At 46.6% G+C, this 26846-nt stretch overlaps 1 pseudogene; it reads left to right on the top strand.

Moving 5' to 3' along the window:
- The first annotated feature begins 27 nt into the window (after positions 1 to 27).
- Positions 28 to 26386, top strand: LOC125941830 (uncharacterized; annotated as a pseudogene).
- Positions 26387 to 26846: the final 460 nt, after the last annotated feature.

The raw sequence follows: 26846 nt of genomic DNA, 5'->3' as shown, positions 1-26846 counted from the left end.
CAAACACGTTCACACGCCGTAAACCGCATGCAGGTATGTATACGTACCGACTTAGCGATCGTGAATGCATCCGCACAACGCACTACGACGATCGAGCGGCTTGGGTATGGTGGCTAAAGATGGCCAGCAATGGTGGTGTTTCGGCAGTGACTTGGATAGAAATGGATACAAAAACATACTGCCAAAACGATGTTCCTAAAACGTTCAAATAAAAACTGCTTTTAAATTGCTAAAATAAACACAATAAGAAAGAAAGCGTTTTCAGTTGTAAGCCTTTAAGGACGACTAGTCAGGCGTTGACTAACTGAGCTGGCTGAATTAGTGCAGTCCGTACCGCAACGTTTCTCTAATCAAGCCATGTCAAGCCACGCCATGCCAGGCATGATTCTTGTACGTACATGTGCGTAGTTACGTTATTTGTTCTATGGTAGTTACTGTAGCGTAGTGGACGTTTGGTTATTAGACAGTTATAGTTTAGCGTTTGCAAGCAAACGTAAACGCATTACGTACGTAAAAAATAGCGTCATCATCATTGCGCATTCTCTGAACGTTATTCAATTTCTGCGGTTTACGTGCGCTATGATAACGTACGTTATTTGGCGAATTTAACGTTCGTAATGCTTACGGATGCTAAGAAATAACGTTGTCAAACATGGCGGCACCACTGGCTCCAGCTTCAGCATGAATTCTCGTGATGGTTGCGCTCTCACTCACGTAGATCACCAGTAACTATACAAATGAGCTTTCGCTTTCTCTAAACTCACCTGAAACGCGCCCAATTTCTGAGATCATTCGGTGATTCCGGCGGCCATAGGCCTAATCGCGACGCGTCCTCATAGGTTGCCGCATAACAACACCATGGATGCTAATGGATTATCTGGTGTTGGACGGATTTGGCAAAACTCAAAGTCGCTGGCAGTGCCATGGTAGCGCGAGTTTCTTCTTGGAAAACAGTCTACGAAATGGAGGCTGTACCAGCAACAGGTGTGACACGCTTGCGCTTCACCGAGGAAGACGATTTAGCTCTTCTCCGTGTAGTGAGTGCTTGAAACCCGCTTCGAAATCCATTAAATGGCAAGAGATTGCGAAAAACATGGAACTTGCGACGAAAAAGGTGTTCAGCGGAAGAACCCTGCATGAGAGATGCAAGCTTCTGCTAGCGCATTTCGCGAAGAACGACCGAGCATGTTTTCGAAAGTAAGTAGGCAGCCTCAATTCTGCAGAATGTAAAAAAAAAGAAGATTACGTTGTAGTGTCTAGATGGGTAGGTGCGCCGACCGGCCCGTCTGGAGCGCAGTTCACCGCTTCTTCACGTCTTGACGCTCACCGTCTGCCACCTGTAGCAGACGACGGTTCCGCAGCGCGCGTCGTCTGCTACAGGTGGCAGACGGTGAGCAAAAAATAAACCCCGTATTGGAATAGTTGTATGTCGTCTGTTCGTGTCCGCTTGAAATGTGAGTAACTCCGAGTCTCTCTTACTGTTTGAAAGTTCCTAAGATATCTGAAATGTGGAACATCATTTTGTTCGACACACTTTAAATGACGGTGTAGTGGCGATCGAAGAAGTCTTTTAAGTCACGGATAGGCCAGGCGAAGCAAGCACATGTACAGGGCTTCCTGGGCGAACACTCTCACTCCTTGAGCGCTTGTCACGTAGTCCGGCACTTGCAACGATTTCACAAGAACAGGGAAGTCTTGTTTTTCAAACCGGAATTGGCGACGGAACGTGTGGTCTGGGATGACATCAATGTTGAGGAGCCCGTTCCTGACTGCATACAACCTGGGTCTTGGTTGTATGCAGTCATACAACCTGGGTCGTGGATATTAATTGCTTCAATGTCGTGCCAGCTTAGGTAAGCCATGCAAAAAGGGTCCCAAAGAACACTTGAGCGCTCCATTAGTTTGTGAACAGGAACAGGACGTGCGACGCAGAACCTGCTGCTGAATCGTTTACGCGACGGTCTCGCGCACACATAATCGGATTGGCCACTTCCTCGGCTACATGTGACTCGCTTGTAGCCAAGACAAGAATTGATTGTTGATTTAGGCGAAAGATGGCGCTACGTCCGCTTACGTTTTATATTATGTTTGCGTTCTCGGAACGTTAAACTAAATGTCCTTAAGCGACGCGCACCCTAACGTCCCGTAATGTGTTTGCGTTTAGCGCACGTAAGTCGAGAAACGCTAAACTAAAACTGTCTGTTATCACGATCGTGTTATCCATCGACCGTTAATTATTTTTTGTTGACTTGGACGGCGTGGTTTACGACCGCTCCACCTTGCTCATCAAGAAAAACAACCTATCTGTGCGAACTGGCCTGATGAACACGAGCAAGAAAACCCGCAAGCGGTATCTGGATTCCAAAGCATGGAATAACCGTTTGCCAAAATCGACGCTACACAAAATAAGAGGGCTTGCGCGCTTCAGCACAGCCTTATACGCATGTTGATTCAGGTGAACGTACGACCTCAAATTCTTCTGAATCCTCGGACGATAATGAAGCTTACGAACCAGCTGAAGAAATTGGACAAGAAAACCACAGTGGGTCTTCTTTTGTGGGAGATGAGTCGGCGGGTAATTGTGACGCCGACGATGAATTCGCACCCGCCGAAGATCTATCAAATGCGACTGAGCCGCCTGACAGCCGCCCGAGCTCCAGCCTCTTTCGCTTGGGGTTTGCGTGCCCGCTTGGCAACTGAAGCACCTTGTCTGTTGAGGATGCCCTTGTACTTGTCATGGACTTCGCCATAAAGCATGGTCTGTCATGGACAGCTATAGAAGACCTCGTGAAGTTATGCAACAATATTTTAGGTTCTTATGTGCTTCCAGACAGCAAATACCTTTTCAGGAAGTTCTCTGCAACCTCACCAGAAGAAATGAAGTTTTACTTTTACTGCCCGATTTGTAATCGCCTGCTCTTGAAGACGGGAGGGGGGGGGTATCTTAAGTGAGCGCAACGGTGTATCTGGCATATGCTGTGAAAAGAGCTACACATGCCGGAAGTTAACAGCAGGAGTGCTATGCAGGATGCGCCGAGTTTGGCGAAACTCGGGATCTTCACAAGCTCTGGCGACACCCCAAGATGAAAGAACTGATGGCAACAAGACAAAGGTCACGTGCGCTGCAAAGACCGTGGGCACGCCTCCAGTTTCATTGGTTTATCTAGATTCATTCTGGGTGGCTATCATCCCTTGAGCGTTGCCATATGGGCGGTCGACAAACTGGGGCTCACATGATCATGCAGTCGGTGCATAGTCGTGCCTTCTTTCACTTGTTTGTTGCTCCACCGAGTGTATTACAGCACAAGCAAGTTATAAAATAAATACATTTAATACAATAATATTAGTCACATCAACGTGGGTTATAAGCATTTTAAAGTTTACAAGATCTACACTGAATGTGTATTAGGCTAATTTGTAGTGTAATACGTTTCGCGTTATACCACGAGGGGATGCCCGCCCTCCTTTTTTCCTCTGGATTGAATTGGTGTGGCTCGCTACGTGCATGCGCTCCCATTTCCGAGCACAGATTGGTGTGCGCCTGGTTTTTACACTGGGCTTTCAACAAATCCCTCGTTGCTCGCGCTAAAGTAAGGCTACGAGACGAAGTGAGCGTCGGCTAGCGCAGAAGTGGTTTGCCGCGCGCATACCGTGTAAGCACTCAGCAATGCCGGAAGACAGTCTAGCAAGGGTAAAAAAAACTACGCTTTATTTTCTTTCACGTTGTGGTGCACCTTCATACTGCCTAGCGCCGAGCGATGGCTTCTAACAACCACAGGAAAGAGTCTTTGTACTGGGTAGCCCGAGCGATCCGTGGCTTCTAAAAAACGCAAGAAAGGGTCTTTACAGCGCACGTGGCCGTTGACTGCCACCACATCCATCCCAGGTGGGACTCCAGCATTGGTGCAGTTACCCTGTACCCACCGCTGACCGAGGTGGCGGCGCTTCACTTTTTAACAATAACTTTCTATTTTGTGCGTGTAAACGGCCGTGATGGGGTCCACAAAGTGCACGCTGTGGTTGACTCTGTACCAACGCAGATTTAGGCATAGCCCCGTTAGCATCCACTAAATTGGAATACATTTGTATGCGACCAATTCGTCAGTGTGAATGATGGTCCTCAGTTGAACATTGCCTGCAATAATAGCGCCTAGCGTCGCGGCCTTTCGTCGGTCGACCTTGAAAACTCGGAGCACCCCATGGTCTTATTGACGCTTGCTGCTGCTGGATGCAATGAAACAGGCTGCTGCTGTCGCCTCCATGTTCCCGAGTTCAACTCCGAGGAGGTTTCGCGATGTACGAGTTGGGCACGAGTTCACCTGTAATCAAAACCATAAGTCACGCCCCGCGCGAGACATGTAACTCCTGCGCGCGTAGCCACCACGGTTGGGACACGCGCAACTTACTTTTCGGCAACAGCGGCGCGGTGCCGCGCTCAGAGGCCTCAACAACCTTCACCGCCGAAATAATACACGCACAACGCACTGTCATCCGTGTTCTACTGAGCACCACTATCAAAAACAAAGCGTCGACTTTCGCTGGCGTATGCTTATATCTTTTTAGACTGTGATGGCCCCGCAACATGGTTCATTGACTGCATTGTGGCGACGTAGCGCACAGTAAATAATTATCTGCACGCCACTGTATCTGCTTGCAAGGCGTCGATGCGCCGTGGTGGACAACAATGCTGAGCACTGCGCAGTGTTTTCCAACGAGACCGTATCGCAGCTGTCGTTTGAGATGGCTGCTCTGTCATCGGTGATGTATCGGAGCCGCAACGTCGCAAACGCCGTCAGCGTCGAGAAACTCTCGCTTTTCTAGACCCAGTGCGATGGCACTTCTTCATCACAAGCATGGAACAAGGTCGATCCAAATGGTCGCGAAGCTTTGGGCGAAAAGCGGTTCAGAACAAATTGTCGCCGACATCAGCAAGGGTGGTTATGGGAGCAGCGATTGCAGCGCGACTATGTTTGGAGGGAACAAACATTGGGAAAGAAAAAAGCGTTTTTAATTTAAGCGAGGCACAGTTTAATTCATTCAACGAAAATAAAATTCCTAATCAATTCTATATACGCATGGTGAAAAAGAACAACTCTATTTTACTTGATCATTATCAATAAATACCTTTTTTCAGCGCCCAACGTAAGAGCGCCCACCGATAGCGGCGGGCGTTGACGCCGCTATCACTTGCAATGCAATGGACCTTTTTCCAATTCAGCTATGCGCATGCGCGTACCCTCGCCCCAGCTGCATTCCACGCCGCGCCGACATTATCGCAGGGCAGGTGTGCGAAGTGAGTGCGTGAACCCTTGCATGAACCGCGGCAATTTCCTGAGCTTGAGGGGCTGAACAATAATTTTTCTCTTGTTCTGGGCGAGGATATTGGTTAAAGGAAACACTTAGCAGTTAGTGGGAAAGACTGCAAGCACTTTTGTCGATGAAAACGACTCCGTGAACTAACGCTCGAGCGATAGGTGCAGCGTTTGCGACGAATCTCATGCCGGGCACTTTCTGTACTGTCGATTGCACAAACCGGCGTGGAATGGTGACTGGAGTGGAGCACATGGTCAAATTAAAAAAAAAATCCTATGTTATCAGTGAGTTATCACGCGATTTTTGCTGAGTGAGGTAAAAATTAAGCCTGCGAACAGCATGACACTAGCGCTGTGATTATTGCACTTCTCGCCCTACGACTGACGTAGAAGTCACGACGATGTTTAATGTACGGGTATTGGCTTAAGAACGTCTTACCGCATGCAGGTGGAAATAGCTGTACGGTTACGTGGGGCCAAACTAAAAAAATTCTCGCCACACAGCCGATCAGAATGCATCGTGCGAGGCCAAAGCGACACTCGCGGTGTCGTATTATACAAAACCCGCCAGTCTTACTTTTGCAGGCAAATGAAGCTTTACGCGCCTGACAAAACAACGTGTTGCGTCCACTTCCTTCTGCTTAACCCCCCGTACTGTGTTGAGTCTACTTAGTACCCACAACCATGCCATATACGACACATATCTTGAGATAAAACAACACTTGCCCTGCAGTACACTCGCATTAGGTGTGCAGAAGTTTTGCACGTTGTTTGTTCATCATGGTGAGCTGCAGGTAGCCAGAAATTTTTTTCGGGGGGGGGGGGGTGGAGGGGCAAGCTTCTGCTTTCCTCTAGGTCAAGTGATCGATAATAAATGTCGGTAGTTTAAGCACACACTCTACATGTATATCAAAGACATGGGACCCCCCCCCCCCTCCTCGCGTGTGCTTGTGAAGAAATTAAGTAAAAAGTAAAGTAAGCTCAGTAAATACAGTAAGTACGACAGGTACAGTGGGCGTTTGGAGCAGCGGTCTCTCATCGCGCCACTGAATGGACCAGTCTTCGAAAACGCATCATTGAGACGACCCGTGCGATCGGAGAAGACATCATTAATTGTTAATTTCCGTTAAGCGTAGATGGCGTCGTCCTCGTCGGGGCGAAGTGCGTTTCACAAGTCAAGGACGGCTATACGCGTGAAAATGCACGTGTGACCAGGCTATACCTATTCCCATAGCAATAGCTTGTTCGCTGCGTATTTGCGCTAGAAAACTTAAATACGCGCAAAAATGCGTAAGGCTTTTTTTTCGAAGCTTTCGTCGCCCTGCTCCCTCATACGAGAGGGTTGCATTTCCTGCGGCAAGTGCATGGGCCGCTGTGTCTTCCGCTGTGTGCGAGCGTGCAGCCGTCATTTGCCTTTGCGTCAACAGATTCAGAATTGTGCAGAATATTTCACCGCACAGCATAGATATGGCATGTGTACGCATTTTAAGTAGTGCGTGCAACTCATTTATGCTTCACTTACGCCGGTGCAAACAGGAAGCAGCTTTGTACCTCACAGAATCTCGACTGATTGGTGCACTAGTGATGCAGGAATGAACTCCGGTATTGTTCAGTACATAGTGCACATAATCAATTCTCAGGACGCGTGAACTCCGACGAGAACTGTCAGCGCGTGCAACAAGAGTTTACTTACGCTGTACTGCGCACAGGAGTAATTCATGCTTGTCGGCTGTCTGTTGCGTGCATTCTATTGCGAGTCGGTGGAATTTCACTGCTGTCATCAACCCCTACGTTGTACATTTCTGGTTTGGGATTCCACAACTGAAACCGCAACTACCAGCCTTCCGTAATTGCTGGTTTGTGATTCGACAACACAACATAATTACCAGCCTTCCGTAGGGGCGCAATCGCAAACAAGAGACGTTTCTCGCGCAGACTAAGCCTACGTTCACACTTGGGAAGCGGCAAGCGGGCGGAAAGGCCAAAGCGGCCGGAAAATTTTTTCCGCGCCTGTCCAAGTTCACATTTGTTTTGCTACCGCCGCGGCCGCCGCTGCCGTTTTCGTCCAGATCCATCTCGTCTGCGTACGTTTGTCGGCGTGGTGGCGCTCATTATCGCATTATGTCTAGCGGTATGTTCATTCTTTGACCCACGTACCGTCATCAAAAGTGATCATTTTACGCAACTTCGCGTGTCATCTGCGACCTTCGGTAAATTCCTCGTTGGCGTTCCGTAATTCCGAGTCACAGGTTGGTGCCTAGGCGTGAGAATATTTCTTTAATAGATTTATTTACAAGTTGTAATAACATTTCATCATTTCGTATTGTCGGCGCCTCCAGGACACCAAAGGGGCAACGGGAACACCCAGCTGAAACCCGAGCTGGCCCTTGTGTTGGGGCTCGCCAAAGCCTGCGCGTCCTACGTGAGACCTACGCTCCCAATCTATCGTCGCGACGAGGAAAAGCACCCCGCGACTTCTGCAACATACCGTACACGTGCGAGGAGAATTATGGAGCACCAACGAGGAATCTGCCTATTGTCTGCCGTGGAAGTGGAAGAAGAAATGGCTCTTACACTTCTACCTACTTGTTTTCTAGAAATGGACAATGAATAAACGGAAGACGCGGACACCTCGGAAACGGCGGTGGTGGGTTCGCCTGGCTTTGCAAAAGCGCGAGAAGTTGGGTCACGCCAAGGCTTCGTTGCCGCACCTCCGGTCGCGCGACGTTGAATACTATCGCGAGTATTGCTGACAGTACGTTTTAGTGCCACTCTTGTCGTAGAGCAAGGGCTGGTTCTTGATCGCGTCGATCAGCATTACAGCCTACACTTCTGGTGCCATGTTCAATTTTACGACCAGTTGTTTACATGCTAGTGTAGCTTGCAGTGAAGCAGAACGACTTTCCGCCGCGTTTCCGCTTCGCCATGGCGAAAAAATCGGCCCGAGACTGATTTGGCTCGCAGCCTGTTTTTCTGCCTGTTTTGCCGCCTAGGCGGGCCGATTTTTGCAAGATTTTGCCGCTTCCTACAGCTTCGAGACCAAGTGTAAACGTAGCCTAAGATCCTGCGCGAGCGCGGCCTAACCGGCACCTGAAGGGAAGCGGCGGAAATGTATACCGGAGATTTCGACCACCTGGGGTCTTTAACGTGCACCTAAATCTAAGTAAACGGGCCTCGAGCGTTTTCGCCATCATCTAAAATGCAGCTGCCGCATTTGTTGCTTCATTTGTTGCACATTTGTTGCTTCAGAATGCGGCCGCCACATTCTCGCCCAAAACTTCACAGAGTGTCAAAGCCTTGACAAACACCGTGACAGTTTTTTCCATATGCAGACATGATTCGCTATAAATTACCAACCAAACGGAAGCGCCCAGGAATGAAATTGTGATAGTAGCACCGGTTTCATGAAATATGTCAGCGCGAAGCGACGAAAACAAAGGGTGGGTAAGTGGGGTGGGGGGCGGGGTAGCGGAAACATTTCGGGGGGGGGGGAAGGTTTGAACCCCCCAACCCCCCCCCCCCCCTTGGCTACGCCACTGGTGAGCTGCTTGCATGCCCGCTCTTGAGGGCAAGCACGTAGGTGCATGCGTATGTTGACCGCCTCCTCCAAGTCGAGCCACTCCAAACGACGGTCGAGTTTATCCTGAAGAAAGTCCTGCCATGGCGTGTTTGACGCTCACACATGCCTTCGCCACTTGAATCAAAGTACTGACCAAGCTGATGAAGAATAAGGCCGGCGCATCTCTCAAATCTTGGTTACAAGTGGCCTGCACGTCGCATTAGCACGTTGCCGTCGCATCGGTAAATGTAAAATGTGTTATTATTACACGTGAGCAAATACGCGCGCACTAGAGCAGGACGGTGAGAAGCTACTTCAACAACACACAAAAAAAGAAAAAAAAAAAAGCAGGGATGGCCGTCCCGAAAGACTAGTTGGTCAAACGCTACCGTGCTCTGCATAGAGGCGAGAAGCGGCGGGAGCGTGTGTTTTGCCCGTCAAATTTAGTTGAAGTGGCGGCCGCTAGAGGGGTCCCTTACTGGAAAAAGGTCCATTGAAGTAGACAGAAAGGCGCGCGCTTAAAGTTCACGCCCCCCTCACATGTTGTGTTGCTTTGCTTGTCGGCGTTTGTCTGAATTTAGTGACGCGGGTAGTTTCATTGTTTCTTAACCTGTAAAGTCATAAGTAGTGAGTTGCGACCGCCTGATAGTTGTTTATCTTAGTTGTTGCCTGGGACAGCGCTGGCCGACGGGCTTGGCGTCCGACGGAAGGACGAGCACTCTACGCCCAAAGCTTTCGTCGGCCTTCAAAGAAAGTATGTTCCGTGCAGCGATGCGATTTCGACACCCGTACGGCTGAACTTTGTCCTGCATCGCTTTCCGCGATGAAAGCTCGAAACGCCCATCAAGTCGAATGGCGGGGCATTTGAATACGATATACAGCTCTAATGGCAGGCCTTCGAAAACAAATTTCGCGCCCTTGAGAGGAAAATGACGTCACTTCTGTTTTTAACAGATATGATGTCAATTATTTTTTCTTCCGCCGGAAGTGTTCCCGCCTCACACAAATGGCGCTAAGCCCCATGAACCGCAGATGAACACCATGTTTTGAACGTATGGGCTTCTATGGAAGCTTCGCTACCAGCAGTGGCGTAGCCAGAAATTTTGTTCGGGGGGGCTCAGGTTGCAGCGCGGCCTCCTCCTTATACAAGTTGTCGAGGGATCAAATAGATGAATAATAACTGCATTGCCAATGCCATTGTATATTAGATGCTGCAAACTAATTATTGAACGCTACGCACTGTCAAGTAAATCATTTTTTCATAAAAGAATATGTCCTAAAAATTCTGGTAGAAATAACTGATATCAATGCGGCCGCGTTTTTTTGTCTATTTAATAAGGAAAGAAAATATCACACGGACATTAGAACTATATCAGTTCAAAACCAGCAAAGCAGTGTATACAGCTGATATGAAGAACGTAAAGGCCATGAAATGAATAAGTTGAGGGCAAATATTTTGATGAATCTTCGTCATTCAAGAACCTTGTTTACATTTTTGCACATATGCAACGGCCAGGAAAAAACCTCAATGACGCTGTCCCTCGTTGCAATACATTACGCAGGAGCAGCTTTTACCGGTCGTGTATTGTAATTACACCGAGATTATACTCGCAACAGTGAGTAAAAAAAAGTAGAAAAGAGAGAGAGAAGTCATAAGGGAACGGCAGGGAGGTTAACCATGCTGAGCCCGATAGGCTACCCTGCACGGGGGAAGGGGGAGAAGGGATTGAAAGAGGAGGAAGAGGGAAGTTCACAGTTCACACGTTGCGCATTTACAGTTAAGCGTTCATCGCTGAGTTTCGACACAGGCGGTCATACAGGCTTGCGCACTTCAAAAAGCACAGCAGCGCCTTTGTAGCCCTGCACATAGACGCACGAGGCCACGCGCCCAAGATCTTTTCCTCCGTAAAAGGCCTGTCGTCTAAGTGCCCCAAAGCCGTCCGAAGGGCAATCCTCTCATCTTCGTATCTGTCGAAGTCACATAAAAGTAGGAGTTCTGCAAAATATACATTAGAAATGCGAAGATAGAATGGAATATACAAATGCGAAGATACAACTCGCTAAAGGGCAAAAAAGAGTCGCTGGAAACAAAGTTCACTGCTTGTATACACAACACCTCGCAACAAGATATTTAAATATACGTCTAAGTCTCCAATAAATCTATGTATTTAAGCAAACGTCACTGTATATTATGCGTCAAACAAGACAAATAGACACGTTGCGGAGTCAGAGATAGTAAACTTAGCGCACAGAAAGACAGATGATCTCGGCAAGAACAAAACTATGATCGCAGAAATCGTGATATGTACTCGGGCCATGCAGCGGTCGCGACAGCACCATACAGGTAGAATAATAGAGGAATAATGCAGAAATCAGTACAAAATGTGTAATTTACCAGCCTGCACAGCGGCAACAATTATCATGCACCCAAAATTAAAGGAGGGTTTTGCTTCGTTTCAAAAAGAAATAAAAGCAGGTAGCTAAAAAGGAAAGAAAAGGACAAACGAAAGCTACAGATGATACGGCAAGTTACTACCCAATATCCGAGTGCGTTTTTGGCAAACGCAGCCTGGGCCGGGCTTTCAATGAGCAAGGTCGGTCAAAATTGGTTACTGATGTCCTCGTAATTTCCGTATTCGCATGATAATTTTGATCATGATGCTAACTGCTAGAATAAACGGCTAAAATTTCTGCGGTTTTAAAAGCTAACGAACAGTCATACGTTTTTATAATTACGAGCTTATGGACGTGAAGGAACAGAGCTTTTTACTTGCATTGATTTTTGCTGCTTCGCTATCTAAAGGACAAACTTCTCTCGGCGGGGAAGTTGAGCGAAGCGGTCAATGACTTCGGACACGTTGATGCCGACGTCTCTGTGGGTGTATAGAAGCACCAGTCTAACCATGCGTTCCACAGACATCCTAGAGCGCAAGTAGTTTTTTAGTAAACTCTTGTTAAAAAATATTCTCTCTGCGCTGGCAGTGGTCACTGGAAGGGTGACTAGAATCTGGAACAGTTTGTACACATTTACATAGAACCTGCAGTCGCAATGAGGGAGAGCATCTATTCCGGTGCTAAAACCTAAAACACTCCCTCAATGTCGTTGGCATCCTTGTTTAGGTACCTTGCACAAACAGTAGGCTGTTCGATTCCAGCGATGTCCGTCGTTTCGTCAGTAAGTATGGAGAAGCAGCTTGCTTTTGCAACTAGGCTTTCTTTGATAATTTCGCCACAAATTTCTATAATTTGGTTTTTTGCATCTGGGCTTAAATACGAGGCACTACTGGGGCAACTTTCCAAATGGTTCTTCAGATATGTATCTCCACAATCAGCTCGCATGCGAAGAAGCGCTCTGAAAATACCTGTATTTTCAGCGGGGCCTATGCTTAAATCCATAGGGCCACTGTCCCTGTGGCCAACGAGAGCCAGACCTTGTAGCCCGCAAAAACAATTTCCTCAATAATAGGCCATTTCCTTTCTCCTGTTTTCTCAAATTTTACTTTGCCTGCCCTGGTGCAGCTGATCGATTACATTGGGCACGCGTCCTGAAAATGTTTGGAGAAAATTATCAGCTGCTAGCTCAGAGTCACGGTAATATTTAGTATTTTCGTGTGTGTGGAAGATTGCGAGCGCGTGCTTTAATTTCTGGAACGGCTTGGACACGAGGGCTCCAGTGCACGCATGTTGGTCCAAGTTTATAACAGCATTAACCCCATAAAGTTCCAGAATTGAAAATCTTTTAAAGCACGCCTTTGGAAATGTCAGTGCACCTTTCGCGTCAAAAGTTTGAGAACGTTACACCCATACAGTTTCGGAATTGAAATCCATGGGCTCCGTAGATTCCGCGGTCGCTGCGAGATGCCGCAACGCGCCCGCTCGGTATCGAAAAGCCCTTGAAAGTTTGTGCTCAAATGGGGCTCCTTGCGTTACGTGACCCCAGGTGCCACAAAATCCACCCCAGGTGCCACGAAATCCAGCCCGAGTTCGCAATGTTCGTGCCGAAATGTCTTTCGAGCGTGAAAAAGACATTGTAGACAGAATGCAGAATGATTGAACATAGCTCGCCTACACGAACATGTCGCAGCCTATGACACTAAGACACCTGAACAATGGAACATTCCGCACTCAAGAACGAATTATGGTCAACAAATGCTTCGACATAAACTTCCGACTTTACTCAATAACCTCGCCTTACGAGAAATAGACCTTCTGTCCTTATGCAGCCTGCACAACTACTTTCAGTCAAACTAATCCTTGTTGTTTAATGAGTTTGTTAATATGCAATACTGTATGCCTTTTCCCCCCTTTATTTGCTTTAGTTTATGCTGCACTGAATATACTGCTATGTTATGTTTTTCCCCCTATTTTTCTTACTGTTTTCGTATAATAAGACTTTCGATATGTAATCTATATTGATAATGTATAAATTCAATATTTCCTTGTTAATGCAGACTATTTTTTTCTAATTGTTAAACTCTATTACAACCTGTCTCGTATACACTTTTTTTGTAAATTGACACCTTCCCATAATCTGTTTACTCACATGTGAGCGCCCGACGCCCTCTGTTGCCTTTGATGGGTTTTTGGGCTGGTCAAGTTGCCTGCGTGCAACTTTTTATCCAGAACCCCACCATGCAATTCTTTTCATGGGAAATAAATTATTATTATATTATTATTATTATTATTATATTATTATTATTATTATTATTATTATTCCCAGCGTCGGTGGTAGTTTTGGTCAGCGGTGCATGCCAGCACGAAAAAATTTCGGGGGGGGGGGGGGGGCTGAAGCCCCATCAGCCCCCCCCCCCCCTGGCTACGCGCCTGGCTACCAGGTATATTTACCTTGCATGGAACACTGAACAGTTGCAACACCTTCCTGCATTCCAAGTCTAATTTCCTAACTGCACACAAAAGCCTTCACCCGCCAAAATGCGATTGCTCCGCTGTCGTTAGGATATTCATCAGCGATCGCTTTTAGCTACGCAGCAGAGGCAATCTTTAAGCACATCGGAGTGAATAACAAACTCAAATTCTACGTGCATGCGCACGGAGGCACCTTCCCCGGGGAAGCAATGGCAAGCGATGAATTGTATCGCTAAGCAGCACGCTATTCTTCGCAATGAATCGCAGAGGCTTCGCGCACACAGATAAACGGGTGCATTTTCACTATGCTGCGTCACTGCGGACCCTAGAATACCGCACTGCTTTATTGCAGCGACAGCCGTTGCTCCCGTCTCTATGGTTAGAGTGTCGTTTCAGTTGGTAAAGCGGCGGCCTTAATAGCCGCCTCAGTGTGGCACCTGCGGTAAACAGCCATGCCGCAGCGCTGCGTTGCCATTTCCCTAATAGACAGGGATTAAGATGATTGTTATGACTGACTTAATCGAACATAGCACTACAGCGCCCCTGGCGACTGCTCACCGTATGAACTCCCTAATGCGTGCGACCCTCTAGAATGTATCCGCTTGTAAGCTTTCACCCTCAGTGTCGCCCCTCACGGCAAAAAAGTGCAAAATTTAATCATTCGCTTGATCTCCGTTTGTCATCGCAAATTTATAGCATTCAAAACGAAAAACCGATACATTAAGTAAAATGTTCGTTATTTTATTTCTTGTATCCTAAAGTGTTCGATTGAGGGAAAGTGTAGGTGCAAGAATGCACCGCATATGCCCTGTTCGCATTCGACGCAGGATAGATAGAAAGAAAGAGGCAAGCCTTTGATGCCCCCGAGAAAGGCGTGGCAAGCGGCTCATGGCAAGTGTGCAGATAGACAGCGGGACAGTGGAGCTGTTGCTAAATTGCGATAATACGTTGACTGAAGATTGCAAGAGTCCGCGTGATTCATAAATCCGGAAATTATAACGATCCTAATAATTATCGCCCCATATCTATTTTGTCCATTTTCTCGAAAATCGATGAACAAGTTATCAACACTGGCCTGGTTTCATATTTCACTAAGACAGGAGCTATCGCAGAGCAACAATACGGTTTCCAAAATGGAAAATCTGCGGAAAAGGCTTTACTTCACATAAAAGACACAATAATCAACAACATAGAAAATAAAATGGTCACACTGGGATTATATTTCGACTTTCAAAAAGCTTTTGACTCGGTCAGTCATGAAGTCTTGCTACGTAAATTAGAGTTTTATGGGATCCAAGGCTGCGCTCTGTGTCTTAATCGAAGCTACCTGTCGTCCAGAGTGCAATTAACAAACGTTAATGATATATCTTCCTGCTATGGTCTTATACGTACTGGCGTACCTCAAGGCTCTGTATTAGTCCCAATTCTATTCCTTGTTCACATCAACGATACTGTTAATATTTCTCCCAGCTGCGAAATTGCCTTATATGCTGATGAGACCAATGTTTTCTTTATAGGCGCGAGTTTCCAAGCAGTAGAAAATAAAGGAAATTATTGGTTAGATAAATTAACATTATGGCTGTGTGCTAACCGCTTAAAATTAAACGTTAAAAAGACGAAGTATGTAATATACAGAGAAAAAAACAAAGTATTAGAATATGAGCCAACAATATCATATACAAGCCCCATTCAACGCGTTCAGTCGATATGCTTCTTTGGATTTATATTTAATGAGAACTTTTTATAGAACGACCATGTAGACCACGTAAGAAAGTTTCTCGATCAGTTTGGCTAATAAATAAATTTAGACTTTTACTACCAACATGGCCTAAAAGACAATTGTACTTTACTCTGATACAATCTCATCTTCATTATTGTTTGTTAATATGGGGCGATACAAGACAAAAAATTTAAACTCTTTGTTTCTCTTACAGAAGACAGCCATAAGAGCAATTGCGAACCTAGGTTACTTAGAAAGTACAGGCCAGTATTGCAATGATTTCAGGATATTATCTATATTCAGTTACAGACTTTGCGGCTAACGCTCCAGACATATCATGCAATTCATAATGACCCTAATTTTCTTCCCACAGAGACTTCCCTAAACCCATACAACCTTCGACATATCGCAATAAAAGCACCACAATTAAGAACAAATTACGCCTTCAAGACCCTTAAACATCAGATGATTGCTTTTTGAATGAAAATAACATTTTTCAGCATCTTATCTATGACTAAAAAACCAACAGCCTACAAGAGAAAAATTATAGATGATGATGATGTGTGGAGTTTTATGGCGCAAGGGCCAGGTATGGCCAAAGAGCGCCATGACATGTGGTAATGTAATCGATGAGCTGTTATGACGCGGGCAATGAGTTTCTCATGGTAGATGTAACATGGCTGTAAAGGGGCCCAAAAACTGTCGCTGTAAATGGCGTAAAACATATACGTTAAAATAATGATAGTGACTGAAGTGGCGTATGCTATGAGTTGAAAGTGGAAGAAGGTTGTGATAACTTAACATGTATTTAAGAATGAAAAAGTGATGGTTGACGAGTAGCACAACAGCCTCACCAGGTACCTTGAGTACAAGGGGCCCGAGGCATGTGCTATAAACGAAGGTTGACATCGCAACAGCGGCCTCTCGCAGGAGGCCGTGCTACGAGTTTTTTGGGCAGAATACGTTGAGCGTACGGACGTCATTTAAGAATGCTAAAACGGATTTCATGTCGAATAGCGGTTCTCTGCCTAGAAACAGTGCCGAGTGGAGTGGTACACTGCCTATATGCTAAAGGGAAGTGTCTGTCTTTCGGCTTGTGCTTCGCAACATTCCAGGAAGACATGCTGAACACTGAGGGTGTCCCCACATCTACTACACTTTGGAGGTTCACCACCAGTCAGCAAAAAACTATGTGTACCATAGGTGTGCCCTATTCTGAGACGACAGAATAGGACATCACTTTGTCTTGAGTTGGTCAGTGATGGCCAGTACCCTAAATGTGGCTTAACCACGTGAAGCTTATTAAGGGTTTCAGCGTCCCACTCATGAGAAAAAATTTATAGAACTATTAATGACATAATTGGGCTTGTCCCTCGGTGGGTACATGTGCTGTGTCAAGGAGGCTGCTTATTTTTGTTTATGCGTACGTTATGTTGTTATACCCTGTGTTTTTCCACACAAAGTTTGAGATAGTGCCTCGGTTATGCAGTTCAGTTTTTGTTTTTTTTCTCTCCTGTGTCAGGCGCCATGGTACTCCCTCAGGCACCTGACATGGGAGTGGCTCTGAGCTTTGCTTTTCTTTATGACCATATATTGATTTTGCTTTTGTTTTGTTATTATGCCAACAAGTGTTGACGCATATGCTACGTTGCTAATGTATTGATTGATTTACTCTTCGTTTTGTTTGTAACCCCTCCGAGTGCAACATGAAAAATATAAAACTGTAAGTTCTGATGGAAGTCCAGTATTCAAACCTTCAAAGCATTCCGTTTCGCCGATACAATCGGTTATTAATGAGTTGCCGCCGCACAGGCGGTGGAGCAACATCATTTGTGCGCTCTTGTGGTATGGCAATAAGCATCTGGACATGGCATTACTCCTCCAGGCATTCAAAGAACAATGAAAGAACTGTCAACTGAAGGAATATGCTGGACTGCGAATGGTAGACAAGTGCATTCAAAGGTACGTTGTGTCACCTTTGAAATATTGCACCTATTCAGTGATTGTTTTACTCGATTGCTTAGGTTTCATGTTTTTCTTCTTTCGGTTATCTCTGTGGTAGGAATTAAAATGGCAGCCTTCTCTCACTTTCTAGGTGTACTGCATCGCTGCTGTTGCCGATACACCAGCCCGGGCTTCAATGCAGAATGTCCTGTAGTTAAATGGATATTATGGCTGTTCCTGGTGCTTACATCCCGGAGAATTCATTGAAGGTGCGATAACATCCTGCTTCTTTGCATGTTTCACCTGTTACGTGAGTGTTCAACCAATGCTATAAAATCTCTTGTTACCTTGTGCAGGTTGTGTCAAGTACCCCATGGCTACAACTGTCGAAGACAGAAATGCAGCTAGCATGTTGGCTGGCATGAAAATGGCAGCAACACTGAAACATGATGATGATTATTGTGGTTTATTGGCGCAAGGGCCAGATGTGGCCAAAGAGCGCCAAGACAATGGTAGTGGTTTGATAGTGGTACATGAATAGTGAATTATATGAACACTAGATGTGACATGGCTGTAAAGGGGCCTAAAAACAGTCGCTGTAAAGTGCGTAAAATATATACGTAATAAGATTATGGCAATGAGTGATTATGTGTACTATGGACGTGAACAATGCATTGCGAAGGAATGATGCGATTTACAAAATAATAAAGATGCTAGACTTGGCCAGAAACACAAGTGCCTAAACAGAGCCCTTGAACAAGGGCCTGGAGGTATGTGCTATAAAAAGAACTATCACTGCAATATCCTCTGGAGAGAGGATGTGCTATGAACTTATTGGGCTAATAACATGTAGCACAACATCTTTCAAGAATGCGAGGACTGCAGTGGTGCTAAAAAGCGGTTCTTTACCGAGAAACATAGCGGGATGGAGAGGGACACATAGCGATATGCTAGCGGAAAATGTTTCTTTCTTTCTCTTTCGGCTTCCCGACACTCCAAAGGACGTGGAGGACGGTGAGCCTCCCGCCACATCTACCACAGGTAGGAGGATCATTGCGTTCAATAGAAAATTGTGAGTACCATATGTGTGTCCTATTCTGAGACGACAGAATAGGACATCAGTTCGTCGTGTTTTAGTTGTACAGGGCCAGAACCCTACCTGTGGCTTAATCAAGTGGAGCTTATTATTTGCTTCGGCGTCCCACAAGCGTTGCCAGTGGCTTCGCAGTTTGTTTCGTAGGAAAGGCTTCAGATCTGTGGAGGGAATAGTAGCGGCAGGATTAATAGCTTGCGATGTAGTTGATGTGGCCAACTGGTCTGCTAGCACATTGCCCTCGATGCCTCTATGACCAGGCACCCAGCATATTATTACATGTCTATGAGATTGGTAAATGTCACACAAGAGTGAGTAAAGCTCGATAACAACAGGATTCTTATGCTTTTGTAGTGTTAGCGCTTTTACAAGACTCAACGAGTCTGTGAATATTATTGCCTTTTGTAGTTTCAATTTGTCTATATGTTTCACTGCAGAGAGTACTGCGTAGGCTTCTGCTGTGAAGATAGGCTTCTGATAGGCGTAGGCTTCTGCTGTTAAGGGGTTCAATACGTCAGATCTAGAAAAGAGGGGCCAACAGCCGCATAAGATACGCCAGCATGGGACTTGGATGCGTCGGTGTAGAATTCTGAGCACGAGTACTTCGATTGAAGTTCGCGGAAATGCATTGCAATTTCGAGCTCGGGTGCGTGCTTTGTGACCTCTACAAAGGATAGATCACACTCCCAGGGCGGTGACATCTCCAGGGCGGTGACATCTTAGCTGGAGGCATTAGGCTATGTTCTAGAAGTGGGACATCCATCTCTTCGCTGAGTTCTCTTACACGCAGTGAGAAAGGCCGCCTCACAGAGGGTCGATTATAGAAAAGCGTTGCACACTTCAAATCATTAATGGTTACAGAACAAGGATGTTCCGATCGGAGTTCACTTTGAGAAAATAAGTGAAGCTGATGTATGTTCTCTGGAGATGGAGTGACCACTCATTGGATTCTACGTATAAGCTTTCGACGGGGCTTGTTCTGAATGCGCCAGTGGCCAGGCGGATGCCTAGGTGGTGGACAGGATCTAGCATTTTTAGCGCGCTCGGGGCGGCAGAGTGATATACTACGGCACCATAGTCCAATCGTGACCGAATGAGGCTCTTGTAAAGATTCATTAGACACTTCCTGTCGCTGCCCCAGGATGTGCGAGATAAAAGTTTCAGTAAGTTCATTGTTTTCAGGCATTTCGCCTTGAGATGTTTTATGTGGTGGGTGAAAGTAAGCTTAGAGTCAAGTATGATGCCTAAAAACTTTTGTTCTTTGTTCATAGGTATTTGTTGTCCATACATTTCTATAGTAGGATCTGCAACGAGACCGCTTCCTAGTGAAAAGAACACAAGAACTTTTGTGGGGGTTTACTTTGAACCCGTTTTCGTCTGCCCACTTAGACACTTTGTTCAACCCCTGCTGTACTTGTCTCTCGCAAACTGCGAGGTTACAGGACTTGAACCCTATTTGTATATCGTCCACATAGATGGAATAAAAAATAGCGGGTGGTAACGAAGCACGGATTGTGTTCATTTTAACGATAAAGAGTGCGCAGCTGAGCACACCTCCCTGGGTACACCAGTTTCCTGCACAAAAGGTCGTGATAACACATTGCCACTCGCACACGGAATGTGCGATTCAGCAGATAACTCTCAATCACATTTAACATATTACCACGTATACCAAAGTGGGAGAGGTCTTCAGTATTCCAAACCGCCATGTGGTGTGTCGTAGGCCTTTTCCATGTCTAGAAATACAGACAGAAAGAACTGTTTGTGAATAAAAGCTTCGCGTATCTGTGCCTCAATACGTATCAAATGGTCAGTGGTGGATCGACCCTCGCGAAAACCGCACTGGTATGGGTCAAGCAGTTTGTTTGATTCTAGGAAATGTAGTAGGCGGCGGTTTATCATTTTTCGAAGACTTTGCAGAGACAGCTAGTTAGTGCTATAGGTCGGTAACTCGAACAGACGATGGATCCTTGCCCTGTTTCAGGATAGGAATTATAATGGCCTCTTTCCAGGCAGACGGTATCTCGCCGGAAGGCCATACAGCGTTGTAGAGGGAAAAGAGGTTTTCTGTGTTTCATGGGGAAGGTGCTTCAGCATTTCATATATGACACGGTCAGCACCTGGTGCAGAATTATTGCAGCAGTTTAGTGATGCCTGTAGCTCAGCTAATCTTAATGGTTCGTTATATGCCTCGTGTTTTTTGCATTTTCGTTCCAGCTTCTGTCCTTCTATTCTGGCTTTGTATCGTTTAAATGTTTCCGAGTAGTGCGATGAGCTGGACACATGTTCAAAATGTGCGCCCAGGAAGTTCGCTTGGTCTTCCAAGCGGTCGCCCTGTGTGATTACCAAAGGGAGTGAATATGTTTGTCGTCCTCTTACCTTATTTACCCTGTTCCAGACTTCGGATTCATCTGTATACGAGTTTATACCTGATAAAACTTCTGCCAGCTCTCTCTTCTGGCCTGTCGGCGCGTTCTCCTGCCTTGCGACTTACCTTCTTAAAATTGACAAGATTCTCCGCAGTAGGATACTCACGTAGCAGCCCCCACGCTTTGTTCTGTTTCCTACAAGCGCTCCTACATTCGTCGTTCCACCATGGGACACGGCGTTTGCATGCCACACTACTGATTTGCGATATGCATTTAGAAGCGGCATCAATTATGAAGGTAGTGAAATACTCCACAGCAGCATCAATTCCTAACGAAGACATGTCAGCCCAGGAGATACTACTAGTAAGAGTTCGAAATTTCTCCCAATCCGCTGTATCAACCTTCCATCGAGGGGCTTGTGGTGAGGACTCATTTTCTTTGGTTGTTCTCAGTAGTATTGGGAAGTGATCGCTCCCGTAAGGATTTTTGGTAACTTCCCATTTAAGTTCAGAAAATAGAGACGCGGAAGCTATGCTCAGATCAATAGAAGAAAATGTTCTGTTTGCAATACAGTAAAATGTAGGTTCCTTTTATTCAGGAGGCACGCACCAGACGAGAAAAGAAATTGTTCAACAAGACGACCTCGCGCATCGATACGAGAGTCGCCCCACAGACTGCTGTGCGCATTGAAATCGCCAAGAACAAGATAAGGTTCTGGCAATTCGTCTATAAAGGACTGAAATTCATGTTTGTGTAAGTGGTAATGTGGGGGTATGTAAAGCGAGCAAATGGTGATGAGTTTGTTTAGAAGAACAAGTCGAACTGCCACTGCTTCAAGGGGCGTTTGTAGCTGCAAACGTTGGCATGCTATGCTTTTGTGTATTATGATGGCAACACCGCCTGATGATGCGAGAGCATCATCGCGATCTTTACGAAACGTAACATACTGTCGGAGAAAGTTTGTATGTTTTGATTTTAAGTGTGTTTCTTGTACACACAGCACTTTTGGATTGTGTTGGTAAAGGAGTTCTTGGATATCGTCGAGGTTCCTAAGAAGGCCTCTGACGTTCCACTGCATAATTTGCGTGTCCATAGTGAAGGTAAGTTGGTGCTGTGTGTACGAAGAAGAACATGTTTTAGCCTACAGAGCCGTTTGCGGCCCTGTAATTTTGGTTCTGTCTTTTCTAGAGCGGTCCAAAGAATTTGGCCGCTCTTTAGGTGCAGACTGCACCACCTTGCTTGGAGTAGTGTCCATAGCCTCTTCCGAAGCGCTGGACACTCGCTCTAACGAGCGATGTGTACGTCGTGTAGCCTTCGCCTCGAGGGACGAAGGCTGTGCCTTCACCAGCCCGGAGGCCGATGGGTCCTCCTTAGCCTCTGAGCTGCGATGGCTGCTGCCAGCGCTAGTGGAGGCCTCTGGTGTGGCCAATTTCGAGAAGGGCAGGGCAGCCTTAGCTGCTCCCACCATGGGGGCGGGTGGCAGTCGCCTCAGTACGCTGCGCGTACCTTGGGCGACCGCCGGGGTCCGTCGTGATGCTGCCCCCTGTTGCACCACTTCGGCAAAAGAAGTTTTCATGGACAATGAAGGCGAAAGACGCTGTCGTGCTTCCCGGAAAGTGATATTCTCTTTGACTTTGATCGTAATTATTTCTTTTTCTTTCTTCCAGGCTGCGCAAGATCTGAAATATGCAGGGTGGCTGCCATCGCAGTTTGCGCAATGGGCCTCAGCAGTACATTCATCAGCAGAGTGATCTTTTGCAGCGCATTTCGGACAAGTTAGTTGTCCTCGGCAGCGTTGAGAGGCATGGCCAAACCTCTGACACTTGTAGCAACGTCGTGGATTTGGAATGTAAGGTCTTACACGCAGTTTAAGGTAGCCTGTTTCTATTGCATCTGGGAGTGTGCTAGAGCCAAAAGTAAGTACTATGTGTTTGGTTGGTAGTTCTTTGTTGTCGCGCCTGATTTTTATGCGTTGTACATTTATAACGTTTTCTTCTTTCCATCCATTCAGGAGTTCTTCGTCAGTCAAATCCATGAGGTCGCCGTCTGAAACCACACCCTTGACGGTGTTCATTGTTCGGTGTGCAGTCACAGATATGGTTTTATCGCCAAAAGCCACCAGGTTTGTGAGTTTCTCGTACTGTATTTTGTCTTTTACCTCAATCAGAAGGTCACCACTTGCCATCTTGGTGGCTTTGTAGCCACTTCCAATGACCTCCGTGAGACATTTTGACACTAAGAAGGGTGAAATGTTTGTCGTTTTTTTGTCGGCGTTTTCACAGTGAATCACGTGGAAACGTGGAAAAATTTCGGTGGCCTTTGTGAAGAAGTTGAATGATTCATCGGTGCGCCCTCTTTTTAGAGAGGGCGATCAGGGAGTTTGGGGCATGAGGAAGCCGTACAAATTAAAGTGACTTCGGCAGCGGTGCCAGCCGCCCACCGCGGAGCCCAACAAGGGGACGCGACAGGGTTGTTATGAACAAGACCTGCCAACGCCAGCTGTACACAACCACTATAACCAAATATGATAAAACCAAGGTTGGCTATCTCACACAAGGTTAACCCTAGCTGCCTGGAAAATCAGAATATAAGAAGTAAGAAGGAGACAGGAAAGATTGAAAGTGAGTGAGAAAGACGAAGATTTAAGAGGAGGATAGGAAAAGGCAACTGCCGATTTCCCCTGGGTGGGTCAGCCCAGGGGTGCCGTCTATGTGAAGCAGAGGCCGAAGAGGTGTGTTGCCCGCCGGGGGGCCTTAAAGGTCCAAACACCCGGCCTCGGCTCAACCCCCAGGATCCCCCTTTCCCCAGACACGGCTAAGCAGCGCACGGCTACACGCGGGAGGTCCAACCCCCATGTGCTCGGGTCCGTGGTGTCGCAACACACCAAACGCCTGCTTTCGCAGACGCCCCTGCGGGTAGCAACACTGAAACACACCATCAAATGTGTGAAAGGACCTTCACCCCTCATCAATGTCCTTGGGTTTGATATTGTATGGAGTTTTCGTCCCGACTACATGCATGCTTTGCTGCTGGGTATTGTACGCCAAATGACAGAGCTGTGGTTTTCGGACACAAGAAGGGCATGTTATATTCGGAGTCCTCAGACACTAAGGCCAGTAGATGAGCGTCTCCTGAGCTAGAGACCTCATTTGTGTTTCAATAGGATACCGAGGTCTCTTAAGTTTAGGAATATTGGAAGGCGTCGCAGTGGAAGCCGTGGCTCTTCTACCATAGGCACCGGGCGGCCGTTGTAAGGCGCCACCGGCGCGCCGGCGATATGCTGGCGAACAGCGCCGCGAACGGCACCTAACAAAGCACTGGCATGTGAAGCAGACGACGGGACGAAGGCGCTCGGTGCTTGCAGTGATTTGGCACTGCGGGTTATAAGGGCTGACGCACCGGAAAACGCATTTACGCGTGTCTTCTTTGAGAAAGGTCGTCACTTGTGCGAGGCAGATCACATTCGTGGCATCAAGTAGTTATAAAGCAGAAAACGAGCGCAAATTGCGATACAAATGCATACGCGAACGGAGCTCACCGCGGCAAGTTAAGACGTGGAACTCCAGCAGTTATGTTCCAGATGTTATTTTGCTGTGCGCGTTAACATTCACGCGTATTTAATCATGTAATAGGCGAAGAACACAACAATTATGGACAGAAAAAAAGGAGACATACGTCTTCCTTATTCTGTTTCTTGAGCTGCTTCGCCGATCGCACATGTGTCAGTCGTTCTCTGTTCATTGTAGCTCTTTTATCTTTGCAAGGCTTCCCCATTCTTAATTGCTTATAAACTAGCCCAATCTTCAGTCACGGCCCATTTTATGTAGCTTAGCGCGACGGGAGCCGTCGGTGGCGGCGAGTGTGAACCCGCCACTGAGTTGGCGTTCGCCGTCGATGCATAGCACAGTCATTTGCCGGACTCAACCAGAGTTGGGAATAGCTAGGAAGGAAAATGTACATTAAAAGGAAGACTGATACACTGATAAGACGGCAAAATGACTACAAATCTGAGTGTTCGCCTTCGGTGCCCAAGCTGCGGAGCCATTACACTGTGGAGGCGAAGACACGCAAGTGGGACACGAAGCTCTTGCGTATGAACGGCTCTCTTATTAACGTTAGAACTAGACCATAGCAAATCAGCGTCGGAAATGTACATTGCCCAGCGATTGAAGCGCTGGCAGCGCGCGGTTGCCGCCGTTTTTTTTCTTTTCAAACCACAGGTGAGCGCCGTGGGACCAAATGCAGTCATAATGCGTTACGAAGGTTTTCGCTTTCCCTCTACGCCACAATGCACCAGTTCGGTGTCCCCAGCGCTTACAGTCAGTGCAAAAAGCGCTCGCGACCATGCGATTCGAGTATCGCGTTTCAATTGCTGAGCACTGAACGCGCTGTTGCCTACAGACCGCACATATACAGACTTTCCGCCTGAAAAACGCGATGCCGCGATGAACAACGATTGAAATGAATGGCGTAACCAGCTTCAGTCATGTTTCAGTAACTGTTGGTGCACCCAAAAACGCAACATGTTTGATCAGACTTTGTTTCACGGCAGCGCCTGCTGCGCGCGGCCCGGCCGCCACATGCCATTACTTTCACGGCGCAGCCGCATGAAGGCGCCACCGGTCCAAATTCATCCCGCGCCCGGTGCCTATAGCCTCCCATGTCTGAAAAGGCATCCTGCAAGCTAAATTTCTTGACGACATTGCTCTCCTGGTGTCGTCAGTGTATATTTTATTAAAGAGTCATGTGACATCAGATGATTTTGACAACTGCACTTTGAAAATAAGAAAGTCTGTTGTCATGACTCAGTGCAACTATGCTGAAGCACAGATGACCTCAAATGTGCACACTTTGCTGCACTTGACAAGAGTGTACTACTGCATCGACCACTTTGCGTAATTTCATATTTTGAATTTGTGAGCAACATGGGCAATCTGGTGAAACTAGTAACATCATCAAATGGCATTCCTTTTCAAATATTGTCGTGGATTATTCTTGTGAGCAATTTTATGCAGCTTCTGTCCATGGCATCGGAAGAAGTTAAGGAACTGCGTTTGCACACAAAAAGAGGGAACGCATGGGTGTAAAACTCCTTGGAAGACCCCAGGTGCCATCACAGCACGTGGTGGAATTTGTTTGCAGCAACACCTCCGGTGCGCAAAAAATTGATGAGTACAGCCGCATCTGTGTGGGTGGATGCACCGTCCATAGTGTAAAGTATAATCCTGCATTGAAAAAAAGAGATTCAACTACAGAAAAATTAGGAGGCGACTATGTTAAAGTAGAAAACTTGGTGAATGTTCGTAAGGTAGATGGAAGCTCTGACGTTTTCATCATCTCCCACATTTACCAAGTGTAAAGTTTTGAAGGAGTACACCACCTAAAGGTAGCACGCAAATGTGATGCCAAAGTATGTTCACCCATGCATATACCCTGACTTGAATGGTACAATCTTATTTGCAGAATTTTCCAACCGCTATGGATCATTTTAGTGAAAAGGTCATCATCAGCCCATATTTACGAAAGCATATTTAGCGCCAGCGGAGGGCAGAATGGAGACAACAATACAATGCACTAAATTCAACAACTTTATTTTCATGAAACAGCCACCTATTTAACCCATGACCCGCCGTGGTTGCTCAGTGGCTATGGTGTCGGGCTGCTGAGCACGAGGTCGCGGGATCGAATCCCGGCCACGGCGGCTGCATTTCGATGGGGGCGAAATGCGAAAACACCCGTGTACTTAGATTTAGGTGCACGTTAAAGAACCCCACGTGGTCCAAATTTCCGGAGTCCCCTACTACGGCGTGCCTCATAATCAGAACTGGTTTTGGCACGTAAAACCCCATAATTTAATTTATTTAACCCATGAACAGTGGCGCACACCATCCCAATTCAGCTATCCAAAAAGGCCGTCTCTTTATCTAACAAGTCGACCGAAGGAGCACTAACAAGTTTTGCTATTCAGAACTTTTATTTGCCT

Source organism: Dermacentor silvarum, unplaced genomic scaffold, assembly GCF_013339745.2.
Source record: "Dermacentor silvarum isolate Dsil-2018 unplaced genomic scaffold, BIME_Dsil_1.4 Seq420, whole genome shotgun sequence".
Classification (NCBI taxonomy): Eukaryota; Metazoa; Arthropoda; class Arachnida; order Ixodida; family Ixodidae; genus Dermacentor; species Dermacentor silvarum.
This window is presented reverse-complemented; position numbering and strand designations above follow the sequence as displayed.